At 35.0% G+C, this 25984-nt stretch overlaps 1 long non-coding RNA gene and 1 pseudogene across 1 annotated transcript in view; one reads left to right on the forward strand and one right to left on the reverse strand.

Annotated features, from left to right (window-relative positions):
* The window catches only part of LOC138710119 (DNA-directed RNA polymerase I subunit RPA1-like), a 152905-nt pseudogene that overhangs the window by 111082 nt on the left and 15839 nt on the right, over window positions 1-25984 (forward strand).
* Window positions 6836-25984, reverse strand: part of LOC138710120 (uncharacterized) — a 143484-nt gene continuing 124335 nt past the window's right edge. The window contains exon 6 of the long non-coding RNA XR_011335068.1: window positions 6836-8286. This is a non-coding gene — a long non-coding RNA (uncharacterized lncRNA). The remainder of the gene's footprint in view (window positions 8287-25984) is intronic.

Consider the following 25984-nt stretch of genomic DNA (forward strand, 5'->3'; position numbering starts at 1 on the left):
AACTACACAAATAGTAAATAATTGTGGAAATAAATACTTGGCGTAGTTTCAAATAGTCATAACTACACAAATAATAAATAATTGTAGAAATAAATACTTGGCGTAGTTTCAAATAGTCATAACTACACAAATAGTAAATAATTGTGGAAATAAATACTTGGCGTAGTTTCAAATAGTCATAACTACACAAATAGTAAATAATTGTGGAAATAATACTTGGTGTAGTTTCAAATAGTCATAACTACACAAATAGTAAATAATTGTAGAAATAAATACTTGGCGTAGTTTCAAATAGTCATAAGTACATAAATAGTAAATAATTGTGGAAATAATACTTGGCGTAGGTTCAAATAGTCATAACTACACAAATAGTAAATAATTGTGGAAATAAATACTTGGCGTAGTTTCAAATAGTCATAACTACACAAATAATAAATAATTGTAGAAATAAATACTTGGCGTAATTTCATATAGTCATAACTACACAAATAGTAAATAATTGTAGAAATAAATACTTGGCGTAGTTTCAAATAGTCATAACTACACAAATAATAAATAATTGTAGAAATAAATACTTGGCGTAGTTTCAAATAGTCATAACTACACAAATAGTAAATAATTGTGGAAATAAATACTTGGCGTAGTTTCATATAGTCATAACTACATAAATAGTAAATAATTGTGGAAATAAATACTTGGCGTAATTTCATATAGTCATAACTACACAAATAGTAAATAATTGTAGAAATAAATACTTGGCGTAGTTTCAAATAGTCATAACTACACAAATAATAAATAATTGTAGAAATAAATACTTGGCATAGTTTCAAATAGTCATAACTACACAAATAATAAATAATTGTGGAAATAAATACTTTGCGTAATTTCAAATAGTCATAACTACACAAATAGTAAATAATTGTGGAAATAAATACTTGGCGTAGTTTCAAATAGTCATAACTACACAAATAGTAAATAATTGTGGAAATAAATACTTGGCGTAGTTTCAAATAGTCATAACTACACAAATAATAAATAATTGTAGAAATAAATACTTGGCGTAGTTTCAAATAGTCATAACTACACAAATAGTAAATAATTGTGGAAATAAATACTTGGCGTAGTTTCAAATAGTCATAACTACACAAATAGTAAATAATTGTGGAAATAATACTTGGTGTAGTTTCAAATAGTCATAACTACACAAATAGTAAATAATTGTAGAAATAAATACTTGGCGTAGTTTCAAATAGTCATAAGTACATAAATAGTAAATAATTGTGGAAATAATACTTGGCGTAGGTTCAAATAGTCATAACTACACAAATAGTAAATAATTGTGGAAATAAATACTTGGCGTAGTTTCAAATAGTCATAACTACACAAATAATAAATAATTGTAGAAATAAATACTTGGCGTAATTTCATATAGTCATAACTACACAAATAGTAAATAATTGTAGAAATAAATACTTGGCGTAGTTTCAAATAGTCATAACTACACAAATAATAAATAATTGTAGAAATAAATACTTGGCGTAGTTTCAAATAGTCATAACTACACAAATAGTAAATAATTGTGGAAATAAATACTTGGCGTAGTTTCATATAGTCATAACTACATAAATAGTAAATAATTGTGGAAATAAATACTTGGCGTAGTTTCAAATAGTCATAACTACACAAATAGTAAATAATTGTGGAAATAAATACTTGGCGTAGTTTCATATAGTCATAACTACATAAATAGTAAATAATTGTGGAAATAAATACTTGGCGTAGTTTCATATAGTCATAACTACATAAATAGTAAATAATTGTGGAAATAAATACTTGGCATAGTTTCAAATAGTCATAACTACACAAATAGTAAATAATTGTGGAAATAAATACTTTGCGTAATTTCAAATAGTCATAACTACACAAATAATAAATAATCGTGGAAATAAACGATATGGATGTCTTTATTTGATGCCTGGAATTCATAAAAAAATTCGCCCATTTACAAAAAGGTCGTGCTTTGTCAGTTTGCAATTTGATGTGGAATGACTCTTAAATAAAAATTGAATGGGTTGAGGTAAGGAGGAATAGACCAGAATGTTGGTCCCCATGATCTTTTCATTTCTTAGAGAATCATTGACCTAGAATCGTTACAGCAGCAAAAAAAAAAAAAAAGAAGAAAAGAAAAGAAAGAAAGAAAGAAAATGAGGCAGTGTCCACCATGCATGAAAACCCCAGTTCTTACACCTGCTACTGGTGAATTAATGTGACTAAATTTCTGAAACTGAAGTGTCAAGAGAATGAAAAAAGTATTATAATTTGTTCATTTTCTTATTTCAGGAACCAAGTATATATGATACATATGCAGTTTCTTCCACGTGAAGTATACAAGTCCAAATTTTCTGTGAAACCATCAGAAATTCTGAAGCATGTTGAGAAAGAGTTTCTGAAGGAGATCTTCTATGCCATGAAGAAAATATTGAAAATAAAAGCTACATTGTAAGCACTAATTTAATTTATTTTTATACTCGTTCACTTAGATCTTTTATTTCCTGCTTCAGACTTTTCTGCATTTTTTACCAAATATTTTCACTCGGTAAAAAAGAAAGAGAATTCAATATCCTATACAATGGCCAACAACTTCCTAGGACTTATGAATCCAAATATCTTGGAGTTATTTTCGATAGTAAGTTAACATGGAGCAACCATTTGAAATACATTTCTGAAAAAGCTCGTAAAAGATTCTCCCTTTTAAAAAGACTAGCAGGAAAGAAATGGGGATGCTCTAGGAATACTTTGAACACCACATACAAAATGTTTATACAGCCAGTGCTGACATACTGCGGAGAAATTTTAATTACTTCACCTTTCATAAACGACATAGAATATGTTCAAAACCAAGCTCTCAGACTCATTACTGGTGGAATCAAAACAATGCCAATAAATTCTATGAGATTCCTCACTAATATTAACAGCATCAAAATGACAATAGAAGAAAAAGCACTGATTCAATATGAAAAACTTATCAGATTACCAGGTAACAATTGGCATTCATATAGTCCTCTTTGTAGATTGAAAACTCAAAAAAGTTTCATATCCATTGTTCAAGAATTAAAACAGAAAATCAATATCCCGAATTTAAAAGAAAACTTACAAATTAAACCAAACCCTTTAACTCTATTAAATATAGAATATAATCTAAATTTAACAGAAGAAATACTGAAATCAGATGTAAACACTGAAATACTGAAACAATTGTCTTTAGAGACAATTAATATTAGGTACCCTCCACAAAACTGGCTTCATTTATACACCGACAGATCCTTGATCTCCAGAGAACAAGGTGCCGATGCAGGTGTTACGTGCTGTCTCTTTCACTTTATAGATCTCTTGGATATGGAACAACAAGTTTTGATGGTGAAATCATTGCAATAAGTGAATGTCTCAGGAATCTTCTATGCCACATCAATAAATTTAGGAATGCAGTTATATTGTCAGACTCCAAAGCAGCTATTCTATCAATCGTCTCTAAACACACACCTTCATCTGAAACAGCAGAAATAACTAAAATGCTCTGTCAATTAATATCACTCAATAAAAGAATTGTATTCCAATGGATACCATCCCATTGTGGAATCCTGGGAAACGAGAATGCGGATGCTTTAGCAAAGAAGGGCAGCACTGCTACTTACAGACCTATTACTAAATCTACGTATTACTCTGTGAATAGATTTATGAAATCTACATACTTAGACTTCAACAAACAAAATTTGCTAACTCAATCCCAAGGGAAAAAATGGAACTCTCTGCATCAAAATCCACAGTTAATTCCCGATTTACCACGAAAATCGTCTGTAGCTGCATTTAGATTGGCAACAGGCCATGACTGTTTGGCCAAACACCTGCATAGAATTGGAATATATCAGTCCCCTAACTGCCCATTGTGCAACTGAAACCAAGAAATGGATTCGGAACACCTCAAAATCTGTGCTTCAGTGGCTGACCATGATAATATCTTTGAAAAATATTGGAGTGCAAGAGGTCAAATGACTTTATTGTCAAACGCCTGGTATTAGAAAACAACAACAACAACTTTTCTGCATTTGGCATGAGTCACTACGTACTAGTGGACTGGTGAATGTTCACTGTATCGTCATTTCTGATGATGGATTGAAGTATCCAGTATTTAAGAAGTAAATTAGAGCTGTCATGTCAGCTGTTAATCTTATAAAATAAATATTATGATGATGTACCGAAGTACATGTGATATTTCCTTCAGGAATTCTGCATACCACGTGATGAAGGCTGGGTAGGCACTGGGACTTGAACTCGAGTTTTCAGCTCTACGTGCTGACGCTTTAACCACTAAGCCACACCGGATTCCAGTTCCGGTGTCAGATCGAATCCCCTCAATTTAAGTTCTTCCTCCCAGTTTTCCTTTGGTGGCCTACCCTCATATACTGTGTCACGGAATATGTGACAGTGGCACAATGTCCAACACACTGTGTACAGAGGTGCACTCATTATGAGTGACTAAGTGGCCGGGAAAATGTATGCTATTGTTACCAAAGTGCAAATAGCAGTTAGCAAAGCTTTCTCGTTTTTCCATGGTCGTCCATTATGCGAGGTAGAATGAAACTAGAAAGGTGTTCGAGGCTTGTGCGTCCTACTCAGATGGTTTGTATCATGTGCAACGCTTGCACAATTCACTCCACGCATTACATGCAGCGCCACTGTACTGCTGTTGCATGCCCATGTATATGCGGCCTAGCGAGCATTGAGTCAGAACCTAAGGACTGTTAATTCTTAACCGATGTTGATGCACCCAACCATAAGTATTATATGTACACTGTTATTATTATTATTATTATTATTATTATTATTATTATTATTATTATTATTATTATTATTCATCCAAAGGAAATTCATATCCTTATGTTGATTCTTATGTTGATTCAGATTTCTGCCCACTAACTCTGGGTATAGCTACGAGATAATATGCGTTTACCTTAATTGTCGAAGCCTATATGCTAGACGCCATGAGCTCGATTATCTATTCTGCAAGGTCCTCAAAGGTGATATATCCTGTAACTCCTTAAGAAACGTTATCTTACGTATTCTGCAAAAGATATGAGAGCTCACAAACTTTTCTATAATAGAAATTCAAAATTTCTTTCACCAGTCTCCAGATACATTAAAAATACGAACATGCATGGCTGCGAATTCGATCCTTTCACGGTATGGACTTAGTTTGTTCCTGACAATTACATAATCTTTTATTTATTCTCGTAAACAATTGTCTTCAATTTTTTATTGTAATTTTTATGGTATTTTCATGCTACAACATATCATTCATTAGCGACTCATTTTTTTTATTTGCCATTGTTTTACTTGTATCTATTAATTAACAATATAATATTAATCCAGTGTATAAAATTTTTTATTATTGTCATCAATGTAAATATTGTTTTCAATTTATTCTGTATTATTACATTATTATCATCTTAGTTGTGCTGGATTATCATTGGCCAACCGCTGATGACTAACAAATTAATATTAATAATGAATAAATAAATAATGAAATAAATTTATTATTATTATTATTATTATTATTATTATTATTATTATTATTATTATTATTATTATTATTATTATTATTATTTTAGAATTGAAAGTGCAGCTGAAACAGCAGAAAAGTCCTTTAAGAATGAAGATGACGAAACTGAAATAAAATTGGAAGATGAAGTGGACTCTGACTTTACGAGGAAAATTAAGAATGCTGGAATAGGAGAAGAGCATGAAAGTTCTGACGAAGATGAAGGGGTAAGACACAAACAGTTTTGTACATGGAAAAAGTACAGTATAAATCAATTTCAGTGAGAGTTGTAAATGTTGACATTACATATTATCACACTGATAAACTTCACAGTTGTCTAAATTAGGGGCAATGAGTACCAGTAACATTTAATTATGTAATCTCTCACATTTCACTTCTTTATCATCTGTGGTGACTGAATGGGCACCCTGCTTGCCATTAAATCTGAGTCCTGTGTGTTCAATCTCAGTCCAGAGCATTTCATTTTAAAGATGATGATAAAATCCTTTAAATGGCTTCAGAAGAAAACTAAATGTGGAATCCTTTGTCACACGTTTAGGGCCCTGTCTCTAAATCAAACGGCTTCATACAAATTATTTCCACATGTTCTTTACAAGTTGTTAGGGATAATGAATTTTAGATGCACACCTCAGAAATTTATTTTTATACTGCTATAGAAATAGGATCCAGGAAGTTCTTCACTGATGATGTGGGTTGTAGCTACTAACATTTTTCATGTGCTTGAAAGATTATATGTTAATGATAGAGCCCAAATTTGTATATGAAATTCTTGAAATATTCTGATATACAAGATCTATTCCAAAAGTATTTTTGATCTTTGGCCGGGAAAAATATAATTATTACTCACCAGAAGGCCTGAATGATAGCATCAGACCCCTCAGGTACTGTACATGCCTTTTCTTGCCCGCCATTATTAGTTACGGTATTATAACGGAAACAAACAGTTTCTTATTTAGAAAGTTTCAAAGTTACGAGACATGAGAGCAAGGTGGCTAATAGGGTATGCTAATGTGTTATAATAAAGTGATAGCCCTAAGTGATAATTTTGCTTTATATAGGCATAGTGAATAATTACTGATAAAATATAAAGTGTAATTCTTGTTTTCTCGTGTGGCAATCTGTGTGTTTATTCAGGATATAGGCTAATGACTTCTGAATTTAACAGTCCTAACTTCGATTCAGTTGTGTATTTACTTAACAATGATATTTCCTCCTTGTTGTTAGAACAAAAGGTAACAAGAAAAACGTTAGAGAAATGGCAGACCTAACGTTATCGCAAGACAACGGAAAATTTGTTCGAAAATTTCAGAAAAGCTAGTATAATAAATATCAGTGGTTGTGTGGAACTGGTAAAGGTCATGAACAAAAGCTAATGTGTTTTTATTGTTTGATATTTGGCATTGACGGGTAAGATTCTTGGCGCAGAAAAACAATAAACAATTTCGAAAAAAAAATAAGCTAAAGAACACGCAGCATCTGGGAATCATATAAAGTGCACCGAGGAATTTCATATGTTAGGGTGGTGCCGTATCAACCATGCCACTTCAGAGGCCATTAAACACAATGAAATGGTTTAAAAAAAATAGGAAAATTGTCAGCAGATTAGTAGACGTTGCTTGTCATTGAAGTATTCAGGAATTGCCATTCAGAGGTCGTCAGGAAAGTCAGTGTTCATGTAATAAAGGGAACTACTTGGCTACTCTTGATTTACTGGCTTTGGTGGAATCTTTCATGAAGCAGGAGCCATTAATATAATATCTAACACAGATCTGTATGCGTTGAAAACAAAAATTCCATACATAATAATATGATTAATATCGGTTAAATAAAAAAATAAATATCTATCTACCCCCTTACTTAGCTACTGACCAGATGTTTGAGACTTCTTAATGTACTATATCAGTAACAAAATGGCGGCCACAGTTATTAATAGTTTCGAATAAACTTATTAATGCTATCATGAGATTTCGAAGTTTAAATTTGAAGAAAATCGTGATTCATGTAAAGAGTTAATTGGAAACACAGAACAAACATGAAGTATGTTTCTTAGGATGTTATTGTAAACAACCCCTTCAATAAGAAATTGTTGACTGACGTCAGCATAGCACAGTTCTGCTACTGTTATTATTCAAAATATATGACTCATATTTTGTTGCAACATAATATATTTCCAAATTTTTTGTTAAAATCTCAGAAAAAACATTTTTGAGATGCCAACCTCTTTCCTTCCTGAGAGAGTGTCCTGCTGTGACTAAATAATTGCTTTGTTAGTCTCTCTAATTTGAATTGAGATCTCGTCAGCTATTTAACAAGGAAGGTCGTCCTAACCATGGGTTGTCATCTATCCACATTTGCAGCACTGATACATCTGATGCAGCACTAAACACTTAGTTAAACATTTCACACTTAGTCACCACCGTGGTGATCTAGTGGCTAGAGTGCTGGACCTGGGTTCGATCCCCAGTGTACGCACTGATTTATAACTTGTGTTGGTCAAACCTGTGTTCGAGGTGATGGAGAAGTTTTCTCTGGGAGTTCCAGTTCCTCTTGTGCATGCCAACAAATCTCCATCATCACTGGTGTAACGTAGGATACTCTGGACAATGATTCTTTCTGTAAATGGTTTACACAACTGGCTTCATATGGGTGAATGACGAACAGTGAAGTACCTGCCAAAAAAAAAAAAAAAAAAAAAAACCCAGATTCATGCACTACCCTACATCAGACATTTTTAAATAGCAGAAAAGTCACTATATGTTAAATCTGCACTCACTAAAATAGCTTGGTGTAAAAACAAAGAAAAATATGTACCATAATTTCTCACAACTATGGTCCATGTAGATCATTGTAGAAGTATCGTAGACCATTCATAGATAGCTGCAGTGACTTAACTTCAAACTTCAGTATAGCAAAAATGTGGATAAACGAGACACTACGTTTTAGAGTGCAAAATTTGAATGATTGTATCGTGGACCATAGTTGCAGGAAATTATGGTACATAATATAGCAGCTCATGAAAGTCATTGCTAGAATGTACCACTTGCCAGACACTGCAAAGTTTTGGATCTTTTTGGATAGATCTTTAGACTATAGTTATCATATCATATATCATATCTAATGCACGAGATGTAAACAGAAGTTCACGTAAATCACTCACTTAAAATATTTGATAACTAATATTGTGACCAGTAGTTAACATTTGATTTCTTGCATTAGTCAGCATTTCCTGATAATGATTCGCCCAAAGCATTCCTTCCAGAGTAATTAGTACTGTTTCATTTCTTCAAGTACACCAAGTTTTTAAACACCTTTCTTTTCCTAAAATGAATCCATAAGAATATCATCTTCTAGTATTTCTAAATCATAGCGCTGTAATTTTAATGGAGCAGTTGAATGAATACATCATACCTGCTGAGTGATTAACATAAGGATGGGTGATGATGATGATGCAACAATGGCTCGCACTAGACAGAGACATACAGAAAACCAAGAGTATGAAGAACCAGAAGAAGAAGAAGAAGAAGAAGAAGAAGAAGAAGAAGAAGGTTAGTTTCTCAGTTTTCAAAAACTTAATACAGATTTCATTTATACGTTTTTATGGGAAGGGGGGGAATGTTTTGGGAAAAAAACACATAAGTAAGAAAAACTTATAAATGAAATGATATTTAATGACAACTGAAATCGTATTTGAAGACTATATGGGCAAAACGAGTTAAATCAATTTAGCAAAATTTTCACAAGACAAATTTATAATTTTAGAGCTACGCCATCTTTGAGTCTATCATAGGGCTACTCAAATTTATAACACATGTTCTTGAAGAATGTAAGGTTATTTGTAGGAAATCTTAGCTGATTAGAGCCAAAACTGGCTGATAATTTACATTTCTAACTGCAGTCCAGAAAATTTTACGAAATTGATTTACCCTGTTCTTCCCATGTGACTATTTTACCAATAAAAAAGTCAATTATTTTTGGACTGCTTGCCCACAGGGAATAAGCCATGCTCTCAAATTGTGATAACTGCTCCATAACTTGTTCATTTACATCATACATGTCTATGCTAGCTCTGTGACGTCACATGTCTCTGCTCTCGAGCGTCTTAGGAGGGGAAGCGCAGGTAAAAGAGCAAAGTAAGGGGATGAAAATGTTTAAATAGCGGAGACACAACATTACCCTCCCTCACGTGCTCTACCAATTCTGCTCAGAGAGGGGAAATGCACTCCGACATCACAGATTAGCCAATGGGAAATGACTAGTCATAGTGCATTACGAAATGTAACAGCAGATTAAGCATGGGCAGCTTCGAGTTTCAAAGTGGGTTGCATCTTAAGTGGGTTGCTTTATTTTCACATTGTTACATTTTCACAGCAAATGTAATTTCGATCAAAATTGATTTAGGACGTATAAATCAAGTTCCGTATCTCTTGAGATTTAAAATATGATCGTGTAAAAAAAGGCATAAACAAAAATGTATAACCGAACTAAATTAACATAGAAAGTATAGGAATTTTGCCAGGACTTCAGAAGGAAACAGAAGTGCGAAACATACAGACATTTTGCTGTATTATTGAGAAACTGTAGTGAGTCTAAATGAGTTGAAGTTTTCAAAATAAATAGCAAGTATTGTTACTGGTAATGACTTTTTCTACTTGCTTACAAATAGCCACAGTGGAGCTTCTTTCTCATCAAAGCCATAAAACAACTAGAGGGCCTTTAAAAGATCATTCATTTGCAATGCATTCCACCACATTACAGGAGACAGAGTATCGAGAAAATTAATTCTCTTGCAAAGAAAGACTCAACAGTTCTTCAGAATAGCTCCAAAGAAATATCTTCTATCTGCACTAAATAATCTGTTCGTTATGAGTTAAATTAAAATTATGGTTTATTTAATGGCGCTCGCAACTGCCGAGGTTATATCAGCATCGCCGGTGTGCCGGAATAATGTCCCACAGGAGTTCTTTTACATGCCGCTAAATCTAGTGACATGAGCCTGTCGCATTTAAGCACAGGTGTGTTGCTAAACAGTCATGGCCAGTTAGCATTCGAAATTTTGCTACTGCATCATGTTGAGGAGAATCAGCTATAAATGTTCTTTCTCAGTAAGCAATACTGAACAAGATTTATTATTACTGTTTTTTTGAAATTTCTTTAGAATTTTGTTTTGAAATTGTGTGTATGAAGAATTTGACACTGTGATAAGTGTATATGAGTTAAGAACGACGCCGAGTATTGTTGAGTCAATGTGATGCCGGTTAAGAAGGTTTTAAACCTGGTTGACAAGACTGGATTTGCAAGAAGAGTCACAAGGACTAGACAATGCAGCTTTTAAACCCGAGCTGTTTTGAAAGAGGATTAAAGACCCTTAGCGCTAACTAATGGAAGTACTGAATGACGAGAATGGCAAGTGTGAGGAGTGGGGGGCATGGCTTGCATGTTTATATTAGCTTTACTACATGCGAATCCTAGCTCTAGTGATAAGATATCTTTTTCAAGGGTACTTGTAATATTTTAGTTCCTTTCTTTGCCAACCAATCTGCAATCTCATTGCCCATAATACCACAATGGGCAGGAATCCATTGCAGATACAGTTTTTATTTTGTTTTGCCTGTATGTGTATGAATGATTGAATTTCTGCGATTTTGGAATTTATAGGAATATTGATTGAAGCTATGACTTGGATTGCAGACATTGAGTCGCTAAATATAACAGCATTTTTGAACATATTAATTTGATAAATAAGTTGTGTTAATGCCCTGTTGATTTCTGCAATTTCTCATCAAAGTGAGTAGAAGGACTCCCTGTAGACAAATAAAAATTGAATAATTTGGAATATATCCCAGCCTCGGCTGGTTCATCATTTAGATATTTGCAGCCATCTGGAATGTATTTATAGTTGCAAGAGCAACTTGTTTTATTTATTAAAGTGTAGACGATTCTTCTTCTTCTTCTTCAAATCCTTAATAAATTTGTATTATAATTTATACTGTCACATTGTAATGGTGATTTATGTAATAGGGACTTTTCTGGTTTTAAATTAAAATTAAATATAAGTATAAGTTTCTGGATTGCCTCTACAAACCCATTTCGCGTTTTCAATTTTCTGAACCTGAATTGGTAGCTTGTTGAGTATGTGTCATGTGGTAACCTTACCATTCTTTCATGTTGCAACAGTGATCTTTTATGTATCTTCTCTTTTATGGGATAGTGCTTTGTTATTATTTGCATTGCTGTTACTGAGGTAGATTTAACTGCACCAGTAATTAATATCATAGCATTATCTTATGTCACTTCTAATTTGTCAATGTTTTTGTTGATGCTGTAAGTTAGTTTTCACGTTCATAAAGAATTTGTGGTTTTATATATGTTTTATAAGTTGTATTCAATACTGGTCTTGAACATCCCCACCTCACTCGCTGCCCAAGGGTGACTCTCTCTCACTACTGACTAACTGCTCCAAAGACTAACTCGAACTCAGGTCCACCTCACTCGCAGCCCAAGGCTGGCTCTCTATCACTACTGACTAACTGCTCTGAAGACTAACTCGAACTCAGGTCCACCTCACTCGCTGCCCAAGGCTGGCTCTCTCTCACTACTGACTAACTCCTGCGAACTCGAACTCAGGTCCACCTCACTCGCTGGCCAAGGCTGGCTCTCTCTACTACTGACTAACTGCTCCGAAGACTAACTCGAACTCAGGTCCACCTCACTCACTGGCCAAGGCTGGCTCTGTCTACTACTGACTAACTGCTCCGAAGACTAACTCGAACTCAGGTCCACTTCACTCGCTGGCCAAGGCTGGCTCTCTCTACTACTGACTAACTGCTCTGAAGACTAACTCGAACTCAGGTCCACCTCACTCGCTGGCCAAGACTGGCTCTCTCTACTACTGACTAACTGCTCCGAAGACTAACTTGAACTCAGGTCCACCTCACTCGCTGGCCAAGGCTGGCTCTCTCTACTACTGACTAACTGCTCCGAAGACTAACTCGAACTCAGGTCCACCTCACTCGCTGGCCAAGACTGGCTCTCTCTGCTACTGACTAACTGCTCTGAAGACTAACTCGAACTCGTGGTGGGAATATAATGGTGAAGCAGTGCGCAGCCTCGCCCGTTCTCCTACTACGTGATGACGTCACGCGGGAAGCATTGTAGACTCTCTCGGAGCTTGCTAGCTTAGCTCAGCTCAACTCCGTAAGGTTTTGGAAGTGGGGTAGGTTAATTGATTATAAATACCAAGAAGCTGTATTAACTAATCCCTTCCCTACTAACGTCTTGTCAGGAACGTTGATGCTCTCCCAAAGCATAGCCGTCTAGACATGACGTCTTTGTGACCCTGCGACTTTTATTGACAGTGTTCATTCAAGCTGTCAAATGCAGTTTTTTTTCAAGCTGTCTATTTAGAGGGTTGTTGTATGTTGTAAAACGATCTTTCGTGAAGAAGAGGAGTTATTTTCCTCTAAATATACGCGAAAGGTTTTCCAGAATTCTAACTGTTTGAATAAAAGTGCATTGAAGTTCTGTCCTACATTCCAAGTGGACTGAACAAAGTTTAAGAAAGGGAATCAGAATCGAGGTCGAGAGTTATTGGCAGTAAAGTGACATGACAGAAAAGGTCTGTCTACAAAGCACAACATTCACATGGTCAACATAAAGGAAAAAAGGGTAACAATGAAGGGGAATAAAGAGTGGTAAAACTGAAGGGCGTAATAGAGTACAATAACGTTATGTTGTGGGTTGACTGTCAGGTCAGCGTCAGAATGAAGTCTTATATCCCTTCTCCATTATGGGAAAATACGTAAAAAAAACTACAGAAATGTTTCTTCAATATAATGTTTATGGTACTTTTCAGCTTTTCAATGTCTACGTAATTGCATGTAAGACCGTGAAGGGAAGCAAACCCAGGAAGGAAAGGATCTATACAAATCTTCGACTTGACCTGGAAGAAGGCATTTTATAGAGGGTTAATCAGTGGCGGCTTGTGGGTATTGAATTAAGGGGGATTGCATACAAAAATAAACCAAGCAACTTCCTTTATTTAAAGATTAATTCCATATGCCTTATCTTGTAAGTTGTGTTTAAATGAGACGGGCTCATGTCAGTAGATTTACTGGCATTTAAAAGAATCCTGCGGACAAAATTCCGGCACACCGGCGACGCTGATATAACCCCTGCTGTTGCGAGTGTCGTTAAATAAACCATAACTTAATTTTTTATATGCAGATTTGAACCTTAGAAATATCTAACTGGCGATGTTGTAGTTGGTTGTATAATATATCTACATGATACATCAATAAATGAAAAAAATAACTGAGCCAGAAATTGAATTCAGGATCTTCAAGAGTACGTACCAGGGCGCTTACCTCATTTATTGTGATGTTAGATGTTTCAGATTCCATTATGGTTTGAAAACATTCTAGCAATGGCTCCTTCTTCTCATGAACAACATTTATTGTTCTTATTTTAAAACTCCATCTTGTTGCCCCAGCTGATGGAATTGTCTTTGAAACACATTAATCTAATACAGACTGTGTGGAGATCGAGAGAAGAAAGCAGGGATACTGGATAAATTAGCAAAAAATATGCGAGCCTTTGTATTTTGTTTAGCGGCTCTTTCCATAACTTACGCGTTTTGATTCCGAGCTCATCAAATACGTTCAATAAAGTTTTATCGTCAACATTTTTACATTACATAAAAAAAAACACACATCAGTTTTTCATTCCAGTGATTCTGCATATTTCTTTTAGTAAAATGCTCCTGCACACAATTTTAATATCTGAATATTTTTTACACAAATTAAGTCCACAATTTCCACATCTGACATTATTTTCGTAATGTGAACGGCTTTCTTGTTAGCAGCTAGTACTTGAAATAGACCTTGTTTCACCCTCACAACCACTTCTGTATTATCTTCCTCACTACCATTTTCTTTCTTCAACTCCGCCGGTAAATCAGTTTCCAATAGCACTATAATATCACTTTCACCCAAAACATTAAGGCTGCTATTATCCACAAAACAACTCATGTCTATGTTCTGTATCCCTGAATACAACTAGATTTGAATAAACACCAATAAATAAAGAATAAATTTACCAACTCAAGTTTCTACACTGCAAGTAAATGGTAAAGTGGAGAATTGAAACAGTAAACGAATTTAACGGCACTACAAACAGTTACAACAATGGACAAAAATCACAGAATTAAAACTCGAAAATGTTTAAAAGTGTAGGTCATATGAAATGCCAAGGGTGGGTAAAATCTGTCCACTAACAAATACTTCAACTTATTAGTCTGCTATATTTTAAATCTAAAACAGTACACATGTGTGCATACTTTATCATGTTAGAGACAAATAGAGTAAAGGTGAAAGCTGTCAGATTTCATTAATTCATAAAAATTTAGAAAATAAAAAGGGTGGGCAATTTTTTCCCAGCCGTGATAATGCTAGGGTTAAGCGAGAAAATAATTATTTTATGCCCATTGATTGACGCCTTTTTTGCTCCTCTATTGACATTCGAGACAATTGAATCCTTCCATTTACTGAAGCCTTTTCTGTCTGGAAGTTGTTAAAAGATACCACAGCTTTAACATTTTATGAGACATGTAATTAAGTCCTTTTAGCTTAGAAAGTTTTGAAGAACTATGAGAAAATTATTCCCTTCCGCGGAGCGACTCACATGTGAAACATTTTAACAATATGATACACAGGAACATACCAGTTAATAGTAATTATAATTATATAATTGCTGTAATTACTCACGTTTCGTTATTTAGGTCTAGTGCACTATCCTCTGGTACATGTTCGTCTGAATTGGTTTTGGAAGTGGCCTGAAGAGTACATGAACTATTTGGCAATGATGTCATGAATTTCTTTTCTCCTTCTCCGTTTTTCACATCTGTTCAATCTCAGATTATCTGTTGATTTTCGTTTCAAGCAAGACTGCGCCAAAGCTTTTGTGGGTACAGTGTCTACTTTCAGATTACGACTGCTTTTTGGTTCATAATTTAGGAGTTTCTGCTTTAAAGGTACTTCGTAACTTGACTCCTCAAAATGAAGTGAACATATTCGAGCTGAAACAACAATAAGTCTAAAGATTTTTACCCCCTTTCTTTTCCCTCAAAGCAATCTATGGAATAAGTCAAACAATAAGTTTAACATGAAAATATATTTTGCAAATGAGTTGCGAAGCAAATAAAATTTAGTAACATGCGAGAAAACTCATCGTGCTGGTAATTGACTTCATCCTCCCTTCTACAAGCATGCAACCATTGTCTTGCCAAGTCTTCATTCTTCGGAAACCTATAATATTTTACATCAGTTCCTTTTGTTTTTCGATTGTAACTCAAACAACCAGATACTGCACAAGAATAACATTAAGTATGTATGTATATATATATATATATATATATATATATATATAATTATTTTATGCCCATTGATATATATAAACAAAGAATTAACACCGCGCACGTACACACAACAGCTGTCTGTTTCGTTCCTCAAGCACTGCGGTGCGAATTAGCGCGCCGCTGCTGCTTCCCAAGTGACGACATGCGCAGTAGAAAACGAGTTTGAGTCAACCGTCTGCTACACCATTATATTCCCACCACGCTCGAACTCAGGTCCACCTCACTCGCTGGCCAAGGCTGGCTCTCTCTACTACTGACTAACTGCTCTGAAGACTAACTCGAACTCAGGTCCACCTCACTCGCTGCCAAGGCTGACTCCCCTCTCGCTACTGATTCACACACACTGGCTTCCGTCGGCACCCGCGGTTTTATTTATTTATCACGATTTTCTGGAATGTTCTGTGTCGCGTGTTCCACTTTCCCACGCCTTCCTTCTCCCGAGATGCGGCCAGACACAACTAGAATGTTCGGCCTGCCACCACAATAAATTAAAATCAATAGTGTTGAAACTAATCAAATCTTTGATAATTTTACCAGTATCATTTCAGTCATTATATTCTACAGTATCAAAATTGGTATTAAAGTCTCCTAATAAGACAGTCTTGTTATGGATATCGAGTGATTCTTTCTGTAATTTCTTCTGCGGGGGTTATATACACAGAACACCTTTATATGGTTGTTATGTTTCCAAACATCTATTTTAACTATTTCACTTTTATCTTTTTCTGAGATATTCTTTACAATATTAATTTAGAGGTAATTTTTTGTGTGTTCCAACTAATATCTCACTGGCTACTTGTCTAGATTTTGGAAGCATATTAATTGTGTAATCTTTTATCTCGTAGTGTTTTATATTATTTTCTGATAATATATTAGCCTCTACTATACAAAAGAGTCGAGTTTTTCATCATTTAATATTTTCGACAATTCTGTTTTCTTTATCTAACTTAGGCCACCGACATTCCATTGCAATATATTAAGGCTTCTTCCAGCTCCCAACCGGAGATCTGGCCCAAATACAGAAATGCAAAGGGCCAGCAGGACCAGAGAAATTAATGTGAGAATAAACCATATCGTATCATATATCATGTTATGTCATATCATAATAATATACATAATACGTAGTTCCACAACTATTTTACAGTTGAAAATGAAGAGGCTGAAAATGATGAAAATGAAGATGAAATTAAGATAAAGAGAGAATATTCAAATGAATGGGAACATGGAAGTGATAATGAACAAGAAGATCATGAATTGTTCTCCGATGCAGTAAGTATAATTAATTTCCATATACATATGTGGGTATTTATGTCTATGCTCAGTGCAAGCTCCATAACTGAAGTTTTCTGCATATAGAAGCAATTTTCATTTTGTGCTTATGTTGTACATACTTCAAATTATTTTGCTCTGTAGCTGAGAATATCGGTAATTGAGATTTCATGTTATCTCTAAGCATTTTACATTAAATCTTGAAATGTGTGAATATTGTATCAAGCAGAAGTACAGAATAATTGTACAGGTATGTCCGTCAAAATCACAATACTATAATTAGCAAAATATTACAACATTTACAGTTATAAACATTTTCGGCATAAGCTGCCATCTTCAGAACACCTAACAATACAAGAATATGAATACTTCGTGTGGAAACATTATACATGTTGATTACATATTAAAATATTTAAAACTAGATTGTATATGAACATGGACACATAAAATGAATGTTGCTGAATGATAAAATAAAATTACATGATTCAAATATACAGGGCATATCAAAAGTCCGGTAGCACTTTCAATATTTTATTACACAAAAACTACTAATGATAGCACTTTCAAACACACGTAATTTTAAAGTCAAACTCTCAAAGTTCTGTTTACACCTTACAGAGATTCAATGTGTGAACCACGAGTGACTCGGCAGATGTCCAAACGATAATGAAACTCTTCCAATACCCTTTTCAACATATCCTCTGTGACCGTGGCAGCAGCTTCTCGAATTCTGGTTTTTAGTTCCTCTAAATCACATGGCAAAGGCGGTACAAACACAGTTTAAAGTCAAACTCTCAAAGTTCTGTTTACACCTTACAGAGATTCAATGTGTGAACCACAAGTGACTCGGCAGATGTCCAAACGATAATCAAACTCTTCCCATACCCTTTTCAACATATCCTCTGTGACCGTGGCAGCAGCTTCTCGAATTCTGGTTTTTAGTTCCTCTAAATCACGTGGCAAAGGCAGTACAAACACACGGTCCTTTAGGTACCCCCATAGAAAAAAAGTCACATGCAGTCATATCGGGTGACCTTGGTGGCCATGTCATGAAACATCTGTCCCTTACTCCAGCACGTCCTATCCAACGATCAGACATCTCCGTATTCAGGTAAGCACGAACTGCGTTGTGGAAATGTGGCGGAGCTCCAGCTTGCTGAAAGATAAAATCGTCATCGAGATCTTGTCTAAGTTGAGGCACCAACCATTGCTCCAACATGTCCAGATATGAATGTCCAGTCACAGTAGCCTCGATGAAGAAGAAAGGTCCGTACAGTTTTCGTTGTGACAACGTGCAGAAAACATACACCTTTGGTGAATCACGCTCATGTTCAATGATTCTGTGAGGTTTCTGTGTACCCCAAACACGACAGTTGTGCTTGTTAATTTTCCAACTTTTATGGAATGTCGCTTCATCGCTGAAAATTAAGCAGCTGAATAAGTCGTCATCTGCTGCCTGTTGTTGTAGCTGGCAAGAAAACTCGTAGCGCTTGCGTTTGTCATCCTCATTTAGCATATGCAGAAGCTGCAGTGTGTATGCTTTCATAGCCAGCCTCCACACAGTCATTGAAGGAAGTTGAAGCTCACGGGACGCTCTATGCACTGATTTCCTTGGGCTCCTTACGAAAGCTTCTCTGACTCGCTCAACGCTCGCTTCACTCACCCTGGGACAGCCACTCCTCTTTTGCAGACACAAGCAACCCGTGGTTTCAAATTTACGATACCAATGGTAAATTACCTTCCTATTTGGTGCTTCTTTTCCATACTTGGTCCGGAATTTTCGTTGCACATCGGTAGCACTCTTGTTTGTATGAAATTGTAACATGCAGAAAGCTCGCTCAGCGCCAGTATTCGCCATTGTTGTAACTAACGCCAACTGTCGGTAAATTATGCAACTATGCGGTAGTATTTGAGAGTTTGACTTTAAACTGACATGTGTTTGAAAGTGCTATCATTTGTAGTTTTTGTGTAATAAAATATTGAAAGTGTTACCGGACTTTTGATATGCCCTGTTCTGTAGCAGATATCTGGTAACTCGAGTTCTCGACCACTGGTGATATATGAGTCACTGCTGGGTGACACTTCAACACAGTGTGAAATAAATATTTGAATTATCATAAAATATAAAAATATATACCTGCTTTCAAAGTTTCAAACAATGAACAGTTAAGTTAAATGATTTCAATAATATGTGACTTCAGTGACCCATTTTCTGTTGACGACACCTTGCCACAATCCTTATTTGGTTGGCAACAGGAAATTAATATTCTATCATCTCAGAAAAGGCTGTAAAACTTTTTATGGTGTTCACAACTGCTTACTTTTGTGAATGTGGTTTTTTTCCTCTAATTTATTTTAAAAGTAAGTACAGGAATAAGCCGAATGTTGAACCTGATTTAAGACTGAAATTAACTCAATTGAAACCTGGCATAAGAAGTTCTGTTTTGCTAACAAGCACGATCTTCACACTGAAACTGTGTTTATTTATTTTAGTTACAAATTTTAGCATCAGCAGAGATACTACGTGTTTATGATATAATTTTTTAGTATTTAATCATTTACCATTATGTAACAAATAGAGCTAGACCTATATGTATTTTTCTTTATATTTTATAGAGCATTCCATTGATTATGTTCGAAGAGGGACTGTTTCTTAATTAAACATGCCTGAATAAAGCAATTATTGGTATAGTAGCATAGGAAATGAAATTATGACCCTGAGAACAATACATGACATTTTCCCATAATAAATTTGGTTGGTGGTAGAGCTAATATCTAAATTGAAAATAGTGATACGTGATTGGAAAAGGTTGGGAACCACTGCACTAGAAGATATCAAGGTTTGAACAGTTGAGTCTTGTGACATAGATGAATAATACTAGTATACTTCCTGCAAAAATAAGAAATAGAACATATGAGAATCAAAATCTTTGTGATAATAATCCTCTTGTTATGCATATAACTTTAATATATTATATTAAGCCAAACATGTTGTGGCCTTGTGTCTTCCACTGTAGCAACCCGATTACGATCCCATCTGAGACGTGAAGAAATTTGTGGTGGACAAAGCAGGTGCAAGGGGGTTCCCCCCATTTTCCCTCATAATTATCACCATTCCACCAATACTCAACAGTCACCCTCACTCTGCGAGGTCCAAAACAAGACCTCCAGAGCAAATAAAAAACAGCTGAAAGTTGTATAGATCCAGAAATAAAATTTGGGCCATCTAATTTTACCAAGTTCCAGATGTGCAGTAAACAAGAGTGCCTAAATGTATGCTACTTGTGGACAGTGTTGCGAAGCTTGTTGTCTACATAGAGGAGGACAGCTACCAAGACTCGGCCCAGTTTTTAATTCCGTATCTGTACACATTCACCTCTGCTGAGGCAGCCAGCATTTGGCTGGCAGGCCTTTGCCCTCATAGGCTGTCACATCTATGTTATACTGCACGATATTATACAGAGTGTATGCAAATTGGTGTCAAATATTTTGGGGACATATTATATTATATAGATGCTCAGGAATTCCTTTCTTTTTTAATATCATCCACAATTTTGATATGATTAGCAGAACAAAATTGTGGATGATGTTAAAAAAGAAAGGAATTCCTGAGCATCTAATAAGGGTGATACAAAGTATGTACAAAAATACAAAAATCAAAATGAATATCAACAAGATTACCACCAACTTGCGAGAAGTTAACCAAGGGGTCAGACAAAGGTGTCCCTTATCACCTACTCTTTTTAATTTGTACCTAGACGAAGCCGTAAGAGAATGGCAAAACAATTTAAAAACACATTATTTTATAGATAATATCATTTTAGATTACTTACTTTTCGCAGACAACCAGTTGGTGTTGGCTGATTCTGAAGACAATCTACAGAGACCAGTCCATCTGTTAAGAATTGTTGCAATAACTACAATCTAAAAATATCACACAGGAAAACTAAAGCATTTGGCTTCTGTGGAAATAATATAATAAGAACTAAAATTGTAATAGAGGATAAGATGATTGAACAAGTAAATTCTTTTACTTACCTTGGATGCGATCTCTCTTACATATCCTCCACAGACATAGAAAACAAGTTAAATAAACTTTTAAGACTTATTGGTACAATTAAACGTACACTCATAAATAAAGTCGACAGAAAAACTGTACTCAAATTTTACAAGACACTGGCAATTCCGACATTGTTATGTGGTTCAGAAACGTGGATTCTGACTAGAGCCCAACAGAGAAGAATTGAGACTCTTAAGGCCACTAGCAGGATTTAGACTGCAGGACCATAAGAGAAACGAAGATATACGTCGAGAACTGAATATCGAGAGTGTAATAACTATAATTGAAAAATATAGAAATAATTGTACGACCATATAACAAGAATGCCCAACGACAGGATACCTTTCAGAACATGGTGTTATAGACCTACACGAAGAAGACGAATGGGAAGACCAAAGAGACGTTGGAGAGACCAGTTTGATGGATAAAATTCTGGAGGCGGAACAGGCTATCGGCCTAAACCTTGAAGTTATTGATGATGATGATTATATTCCTAACAACAAAACATTGAAAAACTTTCATATAAACATAGTCCTGAAAATGCTTAATTTCAGACTTAATGCTAACAAACTCACAGTAAAAGTGATACTATTAAGCAACTTGTTTAAAAAATACTTATTACGAAAATTGCTCAAAGTGGCCTCATCCTGCATTCCATGCTTTGAAAACATCTGGAGTGTTTCTTATTTGTTCAAATGTATTTAGCATTAGGTACAGGAGTTGCACAGACTATGGATTTCAAATGTCCCTAGAGATAGAAAAGCATTGGATTTGAATCTGGTGACATCCCAACAATTCACCAATGTGGACCCACCACTCTGGATAGTCTCTGATGAGCTAAATGGTCTATGCTTTTCGGCACTAGCGACATCTATGAGCACACTTGTAAAGTCAGGACAAATAACGACATGTTAACCCATTTATGCCCATAATTTTTTCTTGTTGAATATTTTCATAATTTTCGCACCGCCACATGAAACTGAAATGGAAGTTAATTATTGTGCTGCAGGCTCCTTTGATTCTTCTAGTATACACAGCAATGAAATAAAAGTTAATTTTGTAATTCATTCCTTTGCATTTTTGCAGAACAATAATTAATGCAGATATGGCCCTGCCATTGGACAAAAAAGAAATTCTTTGTGTTTTTATATTAAAAATTTAAATGTTGTTGTTGTTGTTTTCTAATGCCAGGCGTTTGACAATAAAGTCATTTGACCTCTTGCACTCCAATATTTTTCAAAGATATTATCATGGTCAGCCACTGAAGCACAGATTTTGAGGTGTTCCGAATCCATTTCTTGGTTTGAGTTGCACAATGGGCAATTAGGGGACTGATATATTCCTAATTCTATGCAGGTGTTTCGCCAAACAATCATGGCCTGTTGCCAATCTAAATGCAGCTACAGACGATTTTCGTGGTAAATCGGGAATTAACTGTGGATTATGATGCAGACAGTTCCATTTTTTCCCTTGGGATTGTGTTATCAAATTTTGTTTGTTGAAGTCTAAGTATGTAGATTTAATAAATCTTTTCACAGAGTAATACGTAGATTAGTAACAGGTCTGTAAGTAGCAGTGATGCCCTTCTTTGCTAAAGCATCCACATTCTCGTTTCCCAGGATTCCACAATGGGATGGTATCCATTGGAATACAATTCTTTTATTGAGTGATATTAATTGAGAGAGCATTTTAGTTATTTAAATGTAAAATACCATCAGAGCAAGACATTCATTAATGTTAATATATATTACATTACATTACATTATAACTTGGTTTTGATGCATGTATTTTTTCGTATGTTTATTGTTTTCTTAGAAATTAGTGTTTTATATTTGCATGTGACACTTTCATTCTTTAAACATAAACAATAGATTATATAAGAAAGACTATTAAAAAACAAATTACAATATATCTTTACAAGCAATATGAAAATAGCATTTCATGTCTCTTTGCTCAAGTTTAGAGAGAGAGAGGCCAAAATATCAGCTGAATATGAGGCCAGACGAAAGGCAGTAGTCTACTCAATATCTAGTGTGACTGACTATGATTATGACTCTGAAGAGGAACTCTGGTGTAAAGTGAAGTTTGCTGTAAGTATTACATTTGTTTTATTCAATTAATATTGCTATTGTCATTATTCTGACATCTCTGAATAATATCTGTTTTTGAAAAGGGACTTTAAAATGTAGAATTATCTATCATATAAAAAAAATGTAACAGAAAAATTGTTTGAAAATTTTCTATATGAATACCAGAATGGAAAAACATTGCGACTTTTTTTCCTAATACAGTATTTAATAGAAACAAGTTTCACGTACTCTGTTTTATACTGTAGTGAACTCTGTTGCTTGAAAATGGAAGTACAACCTGCAGTATAGGCAGTAGAATCTAGGAGGTTGTTGAAAAAACGCATGAAGTGTTTTTTATGTTCCTGTAAAACTTTAAATTTGGTGCTTGCAAGTTTTTTCCACTCAGCTGTTCATATGTAATTCTTAGATAATAATGTAAATTTTATTTCAGCCAATTGTAATGAATTTATTCTTTGCAGTTACCAGTGAAATACAAAAGAATTGATTTAACAAACCTGTTGACTGAAGTTTCTGAGAAGTCCGTCATATGGGAAGTGCCCCTAATTAAGCGTGCAATCACATATGTGAATCAAGAAACTCAACGGCTTACTTTGAAGACTGAGGGAATAAATTTTCAGGTACTGTAAAAATTGTAGTGATGTTTATGAGATATGCTTAAATTAGGAAATTTGTGTGTTTTTCAAATGACATATTGAGTTAAAGATAGAATTGACGTATTTTCCTTTAATAATCGTGCTTCTCCTGGTTGAGTTTTAGAGGAGGCCGTCTGGCCTTAACTCTGCCAGGTTAAATAAATCATTATTATTATTATTATTATTATTATTATTATTATTACTATTATTATTATTATTATTATTATTATTATTATTATTATTATTACTACTACTATTATTATTGTTATGTGTCCGACTTCTCCCCTTTCCAGCTATGCAGTAAAGTGCATTCAAATGCTTCCAAGAGGCCTTATCGTTGTTTAGATGTCTTATTGTTAACATCACGAGGCTGGAGATCAATCCATTCTTCTCGAAATGTAACATCAAAGGTTCATACGTATTATAACAGGCACTAATTTCTTCGAATTGGTCATTATTTTTACTCATATACGATTTATTTTAGACATCTTGATACTAGTTTTATTTACCTATTTAATTTTTTATAGTGTAAATTCTTCGTTAACTTTCTTCTACTATTTCTTTAATTGCCTTCACATCCTGGGATTGTTTTGTAGACCACTTGATGTCCGTCCTGCTTTAAGGTTTATGTGATAGTGCTTTTTCATTGTTCTTGTTAAGTGGCATTTTTTTTTTCACATGAGACAACCACTAGTCTTGTATTGGATTCTCTTTTCATTCAAGGGTTTTCTTTCAGGAAAGGAATACAAGTAAAAATAAATAATATATCTTACTTAAATAATATATTAGATGCTGCAATGAAATAATACTGACAACATCAGACAACACATTTTACACATACTTGATAAAATATGAGGCGCGTCCATAAAGTAACTTTCCCACTCTCGCACAGCTGACATACCATATGTTGCGCGAAGTGACTGCGTTTACATGATAGAGTAATGTCCTGGCATGGCGCATGCGCTAGCGGAACTTCCCGAGTGCTCTCAGTAGCTTCGTTGCATTGGTTGAAGATGGACGTTCTATTCCAGCCCCTCCACGTGAAGTGCGGCCAGTGATAAAGTTTTTGAATGCACAGGGCATAGCGCCGATTGAAATTGATCGTCAGCTGTGCCAGGTCTATGGGCAAGCAGATGGTGCGTTGCTGCTGTAGACAATTTTCAGCAGGACGCCAAAATGTGCATGACGAGGAGCGCAGTGGGAGGCCAACCATCATCACAGACGACCTTGTGGAGCAACGCACCATCTGCTTGCTCATGACGTTAGGCCCATAGACCTGGCACAGCTGATGATCAATTTCAATCGGTGCTATGCCCTGTGCATTCAAAACTTTATCACTGACCGCACTTAACATGCGGTGGGAGCTGGAATAGGAATGTCCATCTTCAACCAATGCAACGAAGCTACTGAGAGCACTCGGGAAGTTCCGCTAGTGCATGCGCCATGCCAGGACATTACTCTATCACGTACACGCAGTCGCTTCGCGCAACATATGGTTTGCTAGCTGTGGGCCGAGTGGGAAAGTTACTTTATGGATGCGCCTCATAGCACTGAAATACAAATTTAAAATCTCAACTGAAAAACAAATGTAATAGTTTTCAGTGGCAATTATCTAGTTAGTAGTAATAAATTATGACATAGTGAAACAAGTAGCAAATTTAAATTCCTTGGAAAAAAAGAAATCCTTTAATTATTATAAACATAATTTTGTTTTAAATTTTGGCCCTCCAGGTTGGGGGTTGAGGCGATAGGCCAGCTTGCTATTCATTATAAAATAATATTCTGCTAAAAAGCCCAAAGTGAGTATAATTACTTACGGAGCAGAAGTCTGGCCACTAACAGAAAGAACAAATATTTATTTGTCCAATGGCTAGTACATGATATTTACTATCACTGACTGAGCGA

The sequence above is a fragment of the Periplaneta americana genome, chromosome 12 (genome assembly GCF_040183065.1).
Source record: "Periplaneta americana isolate PAMFEO1 chromosome 12, P.americana_PAMFEO1_priV1, whole genome shotgun sequence".
Taxonomy (NCBI): domain Eukaryota; kingdom Metazoa; phylum Arthropoda; class Insecta; order Blattodea; family Blattidae; genus Periplaneta; species Periplaneta americana.